Genomic DNA, 13,434 nt, shown 5'->3' on the forward strand with positions numbered 1-13,434 from the left:
ATGTATTCTACTGATCTAATAAATGTCTCTTCATAAATTGCTGGTTTCATTAAATCCATTATTAATGCGCCACGTCCTGCTGCTATCTTTGCATGTGGTTAGTGAAAAGAAAAGTTTCCTGTGGTGTAGATGATCAGATTAGATTTTGGAGTACCTTGCTGCATATATCTCCATAATAATGAGAAAACTTTTATGAACTTGTCTAATTCATCCTTAGATCCTGGGATTTATTTAATGTTGTACGTGTCTGTTATGTCCTGACAATTACTGCATAATGACTACTAAAAAAATACTAAACTATACTAAAAATGGACATATTAATGATTTAATTAGCTGGAGTAATTAACATATCTGATAATATATTAAAGAGGGAAGAATATCAGTGAGCTCAAGTGCCTCTTACAATGTTTATTGAAAGTGAAGCTATGATGTGCCTCAGGCAGTGGCAGAATTACTGTAAGTTGTTATTAAGGCCTTGATGTATGATGTGACGTGAATAATTCATGAGGTCCCCTACAGTGAAAACCCAGCTTCTGTATTTGCCTGTATCTTCAGTTGGTGGCTGAAGATACAGCATAACTTTGACTCTCTACGTCTGCAGGCTGAAAATGCACACCTTGCAGTCACACATCCCTCCTTGTGGGCTTGACAGATCTTGATGTCATTAGAATGTGAACTGTGTTTAACTACTACCCTCTGGTGGTTATTATGGAAAAGCACATATTCATGGTTAGACATTGAAAATGAGATTTCATATTTTCAAACAGTTTATTAATCATAAAGTAATTACTATAGGTGCTATAGATGTGGCAGTCTTGCGCAGGCTCCGTTTTATTACAATAGAGCTTCTGTTGACATCTTTGGTCACCTTTGATCCAAGGTCAAATGTCAGTCAGCATATGTGTCACCTGGGCTTTGACCTTCACCTCTGCAGACGGTTCAACTGCTGCTGTGGGAGCTCATGACTTTCGGTCCAAACTCCTCCAGACACTTCAAACGGTACATTACTGAGATTCCAGTGTTGACAGTGTCAGCTCAGACCTGAGGGAAATTTAATCAACGGTGACAAAATTGCAGGACACTCTTCAAACCTTGATCGTGTCTTCATAGAGTTTAACTTAAGTTAAGTTTTTCAAAGCTTTTCCCCGTCTGCCTCTGTACATGATGGTTCACGATGGGATTTGGCATTGCAGTCATACTTGCAACACAGAGCATGACTGCCCTCCAATGGCTGAAGGGACCTATTTCTATGTGTTTGAGCTCCAACAAACTAGCCTGCCTTATGGAAAATAGCAGTTACTCCTTTGACTCCCAGCCAAAACCATGGATGAATGAGAAGGGCCTCTCTGATACTCACACAAAGGACCATTACACCCAATGGAAAAACTGACACCCGAGTTGCAGAGTTGGAGAGCGAGAATACAGAGATTAGGGAGAAGTTAATAACCTTCTGCCAGCTATTTTTATTGCACTAAAACTGGTCTGGTACTTAGGAGACTGCTTTGTGGAGATTCTAAGTCAGTGAAGCAGTTTTGTATCAGAAATTTTGGTAAGAGTTGCTTTCATCACAAACACATTTTAATACACTTTAAGCTATTACAATTCAATGCAGCTTGAGATCTTCAGTTCAAAAAAACTAAACTTTTCTTTTCCTTTATGGAAGTGACACATAATATACATAAAACACACAATGGGTTTAGAACATTTAAGTTATAGCATTGTCAGTGGGTGGTGGATAACCCATGTATGATCCAATAAATGGTAAAAGAAAATCTGACAAGACTGACTGAGTAACCGGAGAGAGTTTCACAGAAACTTGAGTGTGATTACTCATCTTGTCTGTGTCATTGAGAGAAACTCATCTGGCCCCAGTGTAGGCTCTTGACAGGAAAGGTGTGTATTAGGAGTCATCTGGCAGGCAGCTGAGTGAATATGCGAGACACACACACACAGTGCATTAGATTCTTTTCCTCAAACACTCATCAGCTTTTACTGCAGCTGCATCCCTTACTGCTTCCATGGGGAAGAGGCATCTGTGTATTTCCCACTATCAGGAGGCTTGGAAAAAGTTAAATGGAGCAGACATAGCGTCATTTATTTTACACTGGTGACACTAGGCCCAGTAGGGTTCTGGTGGAGACGTGCACACATATGTATAATTTCAATGATGTGTTGAAGCTGGTCTGTTCTAGATCACCTTGAGAGACAACAAGTTGGTTTATCTCAAACATTGATGGAAAATTACAAAAACAGAAGATTCAGCACTCAGTTTTAGTTTATACATCAACATATTTGTTAATGTCTGGATCATAATGTGAACCACAGACAAGAATTCTCCCAACAGTTTAGCTATTTTCTTAAAGGCAGACTCAGTTGCACAGCTGGAAGATGTGAAGAGCACTGCCCTTAGAGCTCCAGTGAAGGCAAACATGAGCCACTCAGCCACAACATGTCTGACATTTACTCAAATAAAGAATGACCCCTGACAGCATCCATCCCATTAGCCAGGCGAGAAATAACATTCATATGTCCTAACTTGGTTTTGTCACCTTATAGCTGAGTATGGTAAATCACAGTGCTCTCAGAGTGAGGTAATGATCTATTATTTTCCCTCCAGCTGTCACTTATCAATGGTTTATAGATTTCTGGCAAAGCCCCTCTTTGCATCATAAAGTCAATACTCTTAGTGGAAATGTGTTTTTTTGAGGATTAGTGTGAATGGGAGGTTATTAAGTTATTTTCTGGACAACTTAATTTTGGAATTTACTAGATCATAGATGGGCATTGCTTTGAAATGTGGTCAGGTTTGTCTGTGTCTGTGTGTGCTGCTCTCTGTCGGAGTTTGGTAGCGTGCTGGCACTGTGTTAGCATGTGGGGGCGCGTCCCTTGCCTGGAGGAAAACGGAGGACATCATATTTTGTTGTGGCAGCTTGGCAGCGGCAGTGTTGGTAATGTGCTGTACAGCTGGCAGGGACTTTGACTCTCTCTCTGCTATGAGTGACAGAAAGGCACAAGAGGTTTAGACTAGGGGTATGACAAGACATTTAGCTCATTTCCTGTGGGAAAGAGCTGCTTCAATGTTATTTTTATGTCTTTCACATAATCATAGCATAGCCTATTTACACTCATGGAATAAACAAGGAATCTGCAGATACATGTTTTTTTGTTTGTTTGTTTTTTTTGTTGTTGTTTTTTACAAAATCTTTGTGAGAACTACATAAGCTTTTTGTTTATTGGTTTGTTTTGTTTTTTGTTTTTTTTTTATCAATTTTGCCCCAATGTCCGTTCCTAGGCTCCCTAGTAATGTGGAACAGAGAGTGTAAAAATTATTTTTGAATCATTCACTATTTATCTCCCAACAATTACCAATTTGGCACATAAACAAACAAATATATAAATAAGTGTTAAGGTGTTTGGCCTCAACTTCACCAAATATAATTTTTGAACCTTTAAAAATAGCAAAGATGAAAACATGACACAATCATGGCAACATTTACAACAAAATCCCGTTGTAATTTGTATGTTGTTATTTCCAGAGTTACTTCTACAGTTCTGACAGTTCAACAACATAAAAGTCATTTTTTCAATCAAATAACCTGTTTCCCTGCAGACACTTACGTAAGTTTAGAAACATCTTATAAATCAAGGAAACAAAGGTTTAAAAAGTTTATTTTTTTCTTCATCTTTACTAACTCACACGCGACTCACTTGTAAACACACAATTACATTGGAATAAACTTCACCTTGAATGGTCCATTACAGTAAGTCTGTAACTTCCTTAAACTGTTTATCCAGTGGCAATGATGTATAAGGCCAGGAAGTCATTGTATGTATATGGTACTGTGTAATGTAATTGTCTAGACAGTCCAATATTAGCACTGGCAGCAATGTGAGACTGGATGAATCAAACTGACAATGTGAATGTGAGTGTTTGTCTATCACATCGTGGCCAGATGGATGGAGGACACATATTTTCAGTAAACTGGGGACTGAAAAGTATGTATAAGCAGGTAGAATCAATCAAGAAAAGTTGGCTGATTATTATACAGACAAAAGTAAACAGGAACTTCGATGACATTGCATTCTAAATACAAAGACAGCTGTGCAGCTACAACAACTTCCACTCTTCAAGGAAGGCTTTCCACAAGGTTTTGGTATGTTTTTGTGGGAATTTTTGCCCCTCCATGCAGTAGGGAAATACTGAGGTCAGAAACTGATGCTGGACAATAAGGCCTGGCTCACAGTCCCCATTCCAGTTCATCCCAAAGTTGTTGAATGGAGTTGAGGTCAGGGCTTCCACACCAAACTCATCCAACCATGTCTTTATGGACTTTGCTTTTTGCACTGGGGCGCAGTCATGCTGGAATAGAAAAGGGCCTTCCCCAAACTCTTGCCATAAAGTTGGAAGCACAGCATTGTGCAAAATTTCTTGGTATGCTGAAGCTTCAAGATTTCCCTTCACTGGAAGTACCGAGGGAGGGACCCAGACCAACTCCTGAAAAGCAGCCCCAATCCAATACTTTAGTATATATAGTGTATCAAGAAGCCTTCAAGGGAAAAGCTGTTGGCTAGAGCAGATATCAGACTAAAGCTGTGAGAAGGGGTCAATGAAAGCAAAAGCATGAAAGCTGCTGAAAGGATCTGATGAGATAGGATCAGACAATGGATGAATAAGGCCTCAGGCTTGACCTTTGTAGACCCTCACATGGGTCAAAGGTCTGTTCAAAGGACATAGGTCAATTTATCAACAGAAAAGGTAGCCTGCCTTGTGTCTGACTTGTTGCTCGGCTGCTCCCTTCCACATTTCTAATCTGTAACTGACTGAGGTCCGCTTAAGTGAGGGTTTGCTGAAACCTGGAACACATCACCAGGCGGATGTGGCTTAGCTCTGTCATTCTTGCTCAGCCCGGCTTACTGAACACTACATAAAGATAAAGGCTCAGTAACTTCTCATTTGAAAGCAACAAAGTGTGTACAGAGGCAGATGGGGAACAAAAATGCATTATGCATTAGAAAGGTCTAATTCTGAGTTCTGTGTGCTAATATAACCATGAGCAAACCTTTCCTTAAATCCACAACCAAGCTTTTAAATTTGAAACTTTGCAGGAATTTTGAAGTGTAAACAAATAAATCCCCATCTCCACCTCCGCTGCCTTCCTTGTAGAAACCCCCTGTGAAAAATTAGTAGATATAATTTATGATTAATTAGAGACTTAACAAAACTTAAACATTCACCACCAAAATTCATCTTTGTCAGCACAGATTACCCATTGCACCCACAATGAATAATGCTTTAGAATTTGTTTTAAACTCTGTTGTACAATTTCATTTGAGATATAATTACATCCTTTCTGTGGAAAAACAGACAGAGCATGTATTTGCATTTGCTTATCTACTGTACACAGAATTGTTTGCGCTCGCAAAGCAGCACTAATGGGCCCAGAATGAGAAATACTCATTTATAAGTAATTCTTTTCATGAATTTCTTTGTCTTTGAGTTTCTTTCAAGCAAACAAACAAACAAAAAATAAAAAGATACAGGGGTACACACTGTCAGCGATCAAGTTTCACTCCTTTAGCACTGGGGAAAAACATTCCAAACATTTTGAGCAAGACATCTGTGTGCTTGCTCTATCTTGTTACTGATACACTACAGCTACCAGTAAAATGTTTTTGTTTATATTTATTATTTATTTCTTATTATTATGTTTATTTATCTTTTTTCACAAAAATTATTACATGTTTAAATTTATTCTGTTAGCCCTTTAGACATAATTATTTTCTGTCTGCAATTTGTACACGCTATTTACAGGATATAGACCACCTTATTAAACCATTGTTACGTAAAGTGATGTTGATCACAAAACAAAACCGAGACAAACAAGAGATGCACGAAGCACAGAGTAGGCAGCAGTAAATGATAAGGTAAATGGGTCACCTCACATAGGTGTGACTGTTAAAATGCAGGTGCTGTGAGGTTTTCAAACAGCTTACTAAGCTCCAGGGCCTTGTTCTTGTACATTCAGAAATTGGGTTATTTTCTCAAAGTATTTTGATTTATTGATACCTGTGAGGATGTCAGATCATTTTTTTCCAGCAACAGTTCTGTTTAACAGAGGTTTAATTACAGGTGTAAGATTCAAGATGTTTTCTTGTCTAAATTTAACCATTAGGTAAACCTTCTCATGTGGCGAACACGTGAAAATAGCACATCTGTTTTGTGCTGTTCCCACATTATCCAATTAGTGGTCAGGGACAGAAATTTTCTCAGTTACCGCATAATCTACTCTCTCTACTCTCTCATCTCTGCTTTTCACAGTTCATGCTGGTTGATGAGTGTACTCTGGTGGCTCAAAATATGAGACCCAAAACAAGTGTGTTTTGTTCCAGGAAAAGTGTTTGTCAGTTGACATAAAGTGTTGACTGTTTATTGACTCTGGAAACCCCATTGTTTACCTCCAGTTCTCCTCAGAGTCCAGAAGGTTTTTGTGGAATTGTAATTATGGACGCACGAAGTGACAAACAATGGCAATGGCGGTTACATTGGCATGAAACAATCAGATGATGTAGACACCAGTCTTGCACTTCCACAGTGGTGTCAGTCTGAAACTACTGTATGATTCATTAATGAGTCTATAGCTTGGTTTCCAGAGTTTCTATTTTATTTGTGAGAGTAAACTGACATTAGGGGGACTGCTAAAACTGTTTTATAATCCTGAAAAAAGCAAATCCCCATTGACCTATAGTCAGTTGAAAGATATTTAATGTTCAAACCACACTAATATACATTGATTCAAAATTTGCAACACTTTCCAAAAATTTGGGACAGAGTCATGTTTACCACCGCGTTAACACCTTTTCTTTAAACAACACTCAGATACCCTTTGTGAACTGAGGACACTAATTGTTGACATTTTCAAAGTTCTTGCTTGATATACAACTTCAGTTATTCAACAGTTCAAGGTCTCTGTGGTCACATTTTGAGCTTCAAAATGTGCAACACCTTTTCAGCGATAGACCGGGCTGAACAAGTGTCCAAGCTTTAACTGTTTCTCCCGTGGTAAAAGGCCTCTTCTGTTTGATAAGTGTTGAGCAGGAATGCTATCAAGGACCCAGCAGAAAACAAACCATGACTTGTGGTGCCTTTTCATTTTGCATTCGCTGAGGTTGGCAATGTGAATACTTGTCAGTCCATTTGCTTTCATATTGACATTTATTTGGACTCAACTTTATATCTCTTTCACTTCAAGAGAGCCATTTTAAAGGTTATTTTTAAGCTATCAAATGAAAGCTTTCTTCATAGCAGGTCCTGTTGCATAATGTAATGTAATGTAAAGACATAAGGAGTTCAAATCAGGGTTTTTCAGCTCAGTTCATGACTTAAAGCAACACTAAAATATGTGTTGAAAAACATTGTTCTTAAACTGTTAGAATAAACCGGTGGAATGTTCCAAATGGGTTTTTGGACAATTTCTCAACTTTCTTTCTTTTATTGATCCTGTCCCAACTTTTCTGATAGTTGGCGTCAAATTCTGAATGCATGTCTATTTGCATAAAACAATAAAGTTTATCAGTTTTAACATTAAATAGTTTGCACTTATATTGTGCTCAATTTAATATAGGTTGAAAAGGATTTGTTACTCATTGCATTTTGTTTTCATTTACTTTTTTTTAACAGCCTTTAACTATTTTGGAAGTGGGATTGTAGCTTTAGAGAGACACATGTTGAGACTCAAGGATTCATATAGATTATTACGTACGAGTGAAGCTATTATTGTCATTATTTTTATTATTTATTTCTTTCAATTTTTTTTTCATTTCACGTGTTTAACTGTGACAGTAACGGAAGGCTTCACACTTGTGTATGCTTTCAAGAATGAATGCAAAAACTGCATTATAGTGTCAGACTCTGTACATACATCATTCTACACAGTGGTGCATGACCATTCGGCTGTAGGAAGCAGGAGAAAAACACATTTTTGACCAGAGAGAAACTGTCCTTTAAGATATAATGCATTTGGCCCAGCTGGAGAAAAATGCAGAGGCTATCTTTCTATTTACAGGGTTAAGATACTGCTTGTACGTGACTGCACATATATTAGGTATATCAGCTTGCTTGTGATGCCTGGTATATATCTCACTGTGATCTGCTCCTGACTCCTATTAATCACAGTTAAGAAGAAATGTAAACTCAGTGACATCTGCAAATGGATCAACAGGAGAGTTTGACACAGGTCACTGATAGCACCAATTAAAGCAGAGTGATAAAGTGTAGGCTAACAGGTTAGCTGATAGTTTTACTCGAAGATTGGACACATCTGTAACAAGCATTATCCCCGAAAAACGCAGCTCTCATCTTCCCAGTCGCATTCTTACTCATGTTTATAACATGCTGCATGTCAGTGTGCAAGAAATGGGTGCAACTGAAGCACATTGAAACTCAGTTAGTGTTGAAGAGTCAGATCACACCCCTGTCTGATAGGTAAGGCCTGGGTTAAGACAAGGACAAGGCATTGACATTTCGGAAGAAAAAATACAGGAACCAGCTCACACTAGCTTGTAATTTGCTAAGACAGACATTCCAGCTAACAGCTACACCCAAAGTATGACTCATGGTAAAAAAAAAAAAAATATGGATGCGGATATTACACAAGTATGTACTTCTTTTTCAAGCATTTGGTTTCAATTAAACTCATTTTGTTCTCACTTCAAGTTTTTTTACATCAAACAGGGGTTTCTATTTCAAATAGCTGAATGTTTACTTGTCAGATTGGTTGAGCAATTAATGGCATGGTTTAAAACACCAGAGCTGGCCCTTAATGGTCACAGAAAATCTTCCCCTACAGGATTATGAAGAACTCACACTGCTTCTGAGCCACTTCAAAGCCAATTGTCAGAAAACTGAGGAGGAGAAAAAGTGCCACCACATTTCCTTCACTGCAGGATCACTTGGTGGTCCGCTGCCCTGGACTAGGATATAAGCATCCTGATTCAATTTACATGTCACTGCTCATTTATCATAAACATAGAGGCTTACACATAAACATGTGCATGATGTTTCACGCACACAGACAGACTCTGTGTACATTTACACAGAAAGTCATACTGAGAAAAGTTTTTTTTAGTACACTGGGTTTCATGCTGGCGGATTTTCCTTCAGTACAACCCAAAATGTTGTCTGAACTGAGGCATTCTACAACTCTGTAGTTGGAATGGTTAAAACTGAGCTGCTTTCCGACAAATCCACCCTTGTGTTTAAGTTTTCATGCTGAATGAGATGTGATTGATCTTTCTTTGTGGGAACAAATCACAAACCAGTGAGCAAGAAAACACACAGCCATAAGTACACATGGAAGTGAAGTGAAGGCATATGTTCAATCTATTCTTGTCATCATTATTATTCAATCTATCTCTATTTGGTCTGCTAACAGTGATCATAGCTGAGCGTGTTTAAGGCAATCTGTCAAGACTAGTGACAGACTTCATTAGAAAAATATTTCAAGTGGCCTGTTTTTTCAATCTTAAACTTTTCTACACAAATGCACTTATGTCACTGTGCCAAGCATGATGGATGGCATTGCACAAGGACATAAATGGGTAGTTCCACTTGTCTGTGAGGTGTTTCCTGGAAAGTGCAAAAACATGAAAGCACCTGCACACAATACACATGCAGTCACAAAGAGACACCCACTGACACAATACACCTGTAGATTATGTGACGGTTACCATGATGATGGATGAGGCCAGATGGTCACTTCCAAATATCACTCCAGAAGTGTAACCCATTCCTCCTATTCACCATCTATAACTGCAGAACACTGGCCTGGGCTGGGTTTCCCATTACAACCCTGCGTCCAAGAAATATGCCCTCAGAGATGAATCACAGGAAACAAAGAGAGCAAAATGGTCACTATAAAAATTCTTTGATGACTTTTTTTGTAACCACCTTAGAATGGTTGATACATTGTGGTTTCTGGTATTACTTTTGGCATCGAGAGAATGCATTCACCACGCCTTGGTGCCATGAAAGCTCATGCGAAACCTGCACCCACTTAGAGCCTTGCAGTGGGAGCGATGTTAGGAAATAATGGAGTGTAACAGAACACACAGACCTCTTTCCACTTATCTATAAACATATGTTAAAAGTAGTTACAAGTATTATTTCATATGCATGAAGGTGTTCACACTCAGCAGACACAGCTAAGCCAACCATAACACACCTGGCTTCTCAGTCAGAGTAGGCCTTCACCTCCTTCATCACTGCCTGCCTCATTCCCAGTTCGTTCATCTGTGGCTAACAGTGACTTCCTCTAGCTGTGTGGTATCAAACACAGCACAACATGGGCTCACTGATAAAATCTCAACTGCACAAATAGGATAAACATTTGTATGTGTAGTGGTGAGGTTTTGCTACTTAGCCATTCAATTATATCACATATTGTAATCAAGTACAACTATTTTCCTTCTAATTCTGACTGACTGTCTGTCTCTGTAGTCAGTGTGTGCCACTGGGACAAACTTCAGTGGCCATATGATAGCCACCTGTGTAAACGACTGGAGTATGTAGCGTATCAGACACACTGGGTCCTCAGAGTGCTGCTTCTGTTGCAGCAGGAGATCAGGGGTTTGACCTCTCTTTCACAGAGGGGTGTCCTGCAGGCAGTCAGTGGTGTACACACACTAATAGACACAAAGTTTGATGAATAAATGCATGTATGCATGCTCACCAAGTTAAATCTTGTCTTGCTTCAAATCTCCACTTCCTTTTCCCTTTGCAGTTCAGTGCGCATAACTGCTAGACCCTTGCATAGGCATAAGCAGTGTGTATGTTGGGGGTCAGGAGGAGTGTAAATGTCTGTCTCTGCGACTCAGACAGGAGGTGATGGAGGCTTCTGTGGATCAAGGGCGGATATTGACACAGCATTAACATGAATGAAAATATTTTCTGTGCTCAGGGAGCATGAAGAGAACGCCGCCAAACTTTTGGACCTGGCCTGTTCAAACAAACGCTGGACATTAGCACTCAATCAAACAGTCACACAGTCTGGCTTTCTAAAACAGCAGCTAAAGAAGGGAGACATTTAGTGATGTGACAGGCTGCAGGTCATATTTGGTGACCATGAATCTCGCCATCTTTGAAATTTGACACAGTCACAGAACTCAGATAGTGCGGAGTAAATTTCTCTGCAGTGCACTACATGCTGATTAAATATTATAGGTATTGGTGGAATCCCAGGGACACATGTAAGAGGACAGAATTTTAAGTTTGGAGGAGAACAGATAGTCAATGTGTGGTGCTAATGTGGGAATCAGGGCCTTGGTACAAGCAACTAGCACAGTCAGAGTTATACTAATGGAAACATCAAGAGCTGAGAGTACAACACAAATCAAGAAAGGGGGGGGGGGGGGGGGGGGGGTCAGAAGGAGGGAGGGATTGTTAAAAAGGAGGGGCAAGGTGAGGGATTGAGCTTTTGCTGTTGCTGTTTCTGGTCTGAGGCAGATTTCTGACTAATTACCACTATTAGACCGGATGAAGGAAGGAGAGACCCATTCAGTCACAGAGGGTTCGATTTGAGTGAGTGGATGCTGTGTCCACTGGCCTGTGTGCATTAGCCTCTTTAAATGGCTATTAATCTGATGTAGTGGCTTAAGAGATCGGAAATGAAAATCTTCCAGAGCATCTTTCATCAGGATGCAAGGCTAAAATATGCTCTTACATTAATGCTGAGGTTCAGAGTGATGAAACTGCGTGTCACGGTCAGTCAGATAGTGTCAGCTCCATGGGAAGCTGACATTGAACAGTTGTCTCACCCTCAACAACAGATGAGAGTCTATAATTGCACCAGGCAATGGAATAACAGAGATAGTGTATGTTACAAGACCACCACACACAAAGTCCTTCTGTTCTGGCAGGGAACAGGTGCAACGTGGGAGTTGGAGTTATCAGATCTCAGGGTGGTGCAGGGGGTGGGGGTGCAGCTGTTAACAGTCTAATGCATTCATTTCTAATTCCATATTAATGTATATGTCTTCATTTATGGGTTTGCCATTTGTTGATGTATGTTCACACTTACATTCATATTGTGCGTACAGCTCTTTCATTTTTCTGCCCCTCCTTTTACATTTTCATCCTATTTATTATGCGGTATCTTGCTTTTGTCTGTGAATGTTGCTATTGGGAAATGTTCTCATTAAATCCCTGTTTTGCAAATTAAAAAACAATTATATCATAACGTAAACCAAACACATACACTAGAAGACTAAAATGAAACTTTTGGTTTTTTTTCTGCAGACTGATGGAACACTTCCATTTTGGGGATATGGTATGACTTAATGTTGGTGTCACCACACAGCTATGAGAAAGAGACAGAGAAAAACAGATGTATGACAGAGAGCTTTATGGGAGACAGACAACGCTCTGCTCCAGTAACTGGACGCCTGTGGGACTCTCCTTTGGGATGTGTTCAAATTCAGCAATGAAGCCACTCACATCTTTTTTTAAGAGTGTGTGTGTGCATGTTTGCTTATCAGATTCAGAAATCTGTGGACCTTGAGACAAAAAAAAAGATTACAAGGACCCAATACAATTCATCTCAATGAGTTAATTATTAACATTTTACAGAATGCTGACAATACCTAAATACCTGTAGGCACACATGCAGAAACAGCACTGGGAATAGAGACAGATGCTAACTCATTCAGACAGAATAGAGTAGAAGAAAGAGGGAAAGAAAGAAAAAAATGAAAAAGACACATGTTATGATACACTAAGGAAGGAAGTGCTGGACACAAGGGTAAGCTAATAACTAGATCTTATGGAGCTGAGAGATGGGTAGACAGACAAACAGAAGGAAAGATTAAATGGGAAGGGAGAAGAAAATTACCATGAAAGAAACCTTGTACATGAAAATCCATGGTAACAGTGATAATGACTATGCACACGGAAACAAACACAAAGAGGGTAATAATTGAAAATGAAAGAAATGCTGGAGTTAAGAGGCTGAAAACCTTGGCTCAGGTTCATGTTAATGCAGCAGAGGTAGAAGTAAAATGAAAGTAGTGAAGGAGGAGGGGAAGGGGGAAGGAGAAGCAAGGGGTGGTCTGTAGAGTGACATGAGAGGCAGCATTTCTTAGAGTGGAGCCGGGGAGAGTCTTGAGAGTCTTACAGAGCCTGCTTGGGAGATACAGCACATTTAATCCAGCTGCCTGGGAAGAAGAAGGTGATCTCAAGACAATCTAGAGAAGGAGTCGGTAATTTTCAGCCCTTTAAGCTGATACAAAGTCCCCACATTACCAACCACACACACACAGGCTTTTTCTCAGCCACTTCACACCATGACAGGTGGCCTCTTCCCAGATCAGTGGCTGTGGTAGGAGCTATACCAACTCACCAACTCACTGAGGTTTGAGCTGAGGTTTGGATCCTCCCTGACT

This window comes from Scatophagus argus, chromosome 7 (genome assembly GCF_020382885.2).
Source record: "Scatophagus argus isolate fScaArg1 chromosome 7, fScaArg1.pri, whole genome shotgun sequence".
NCBI lineage: Eukaryota > Metazoa > Chordata > Actinopteri > Scatophagidae > Scatophagus > Scatophagus argus.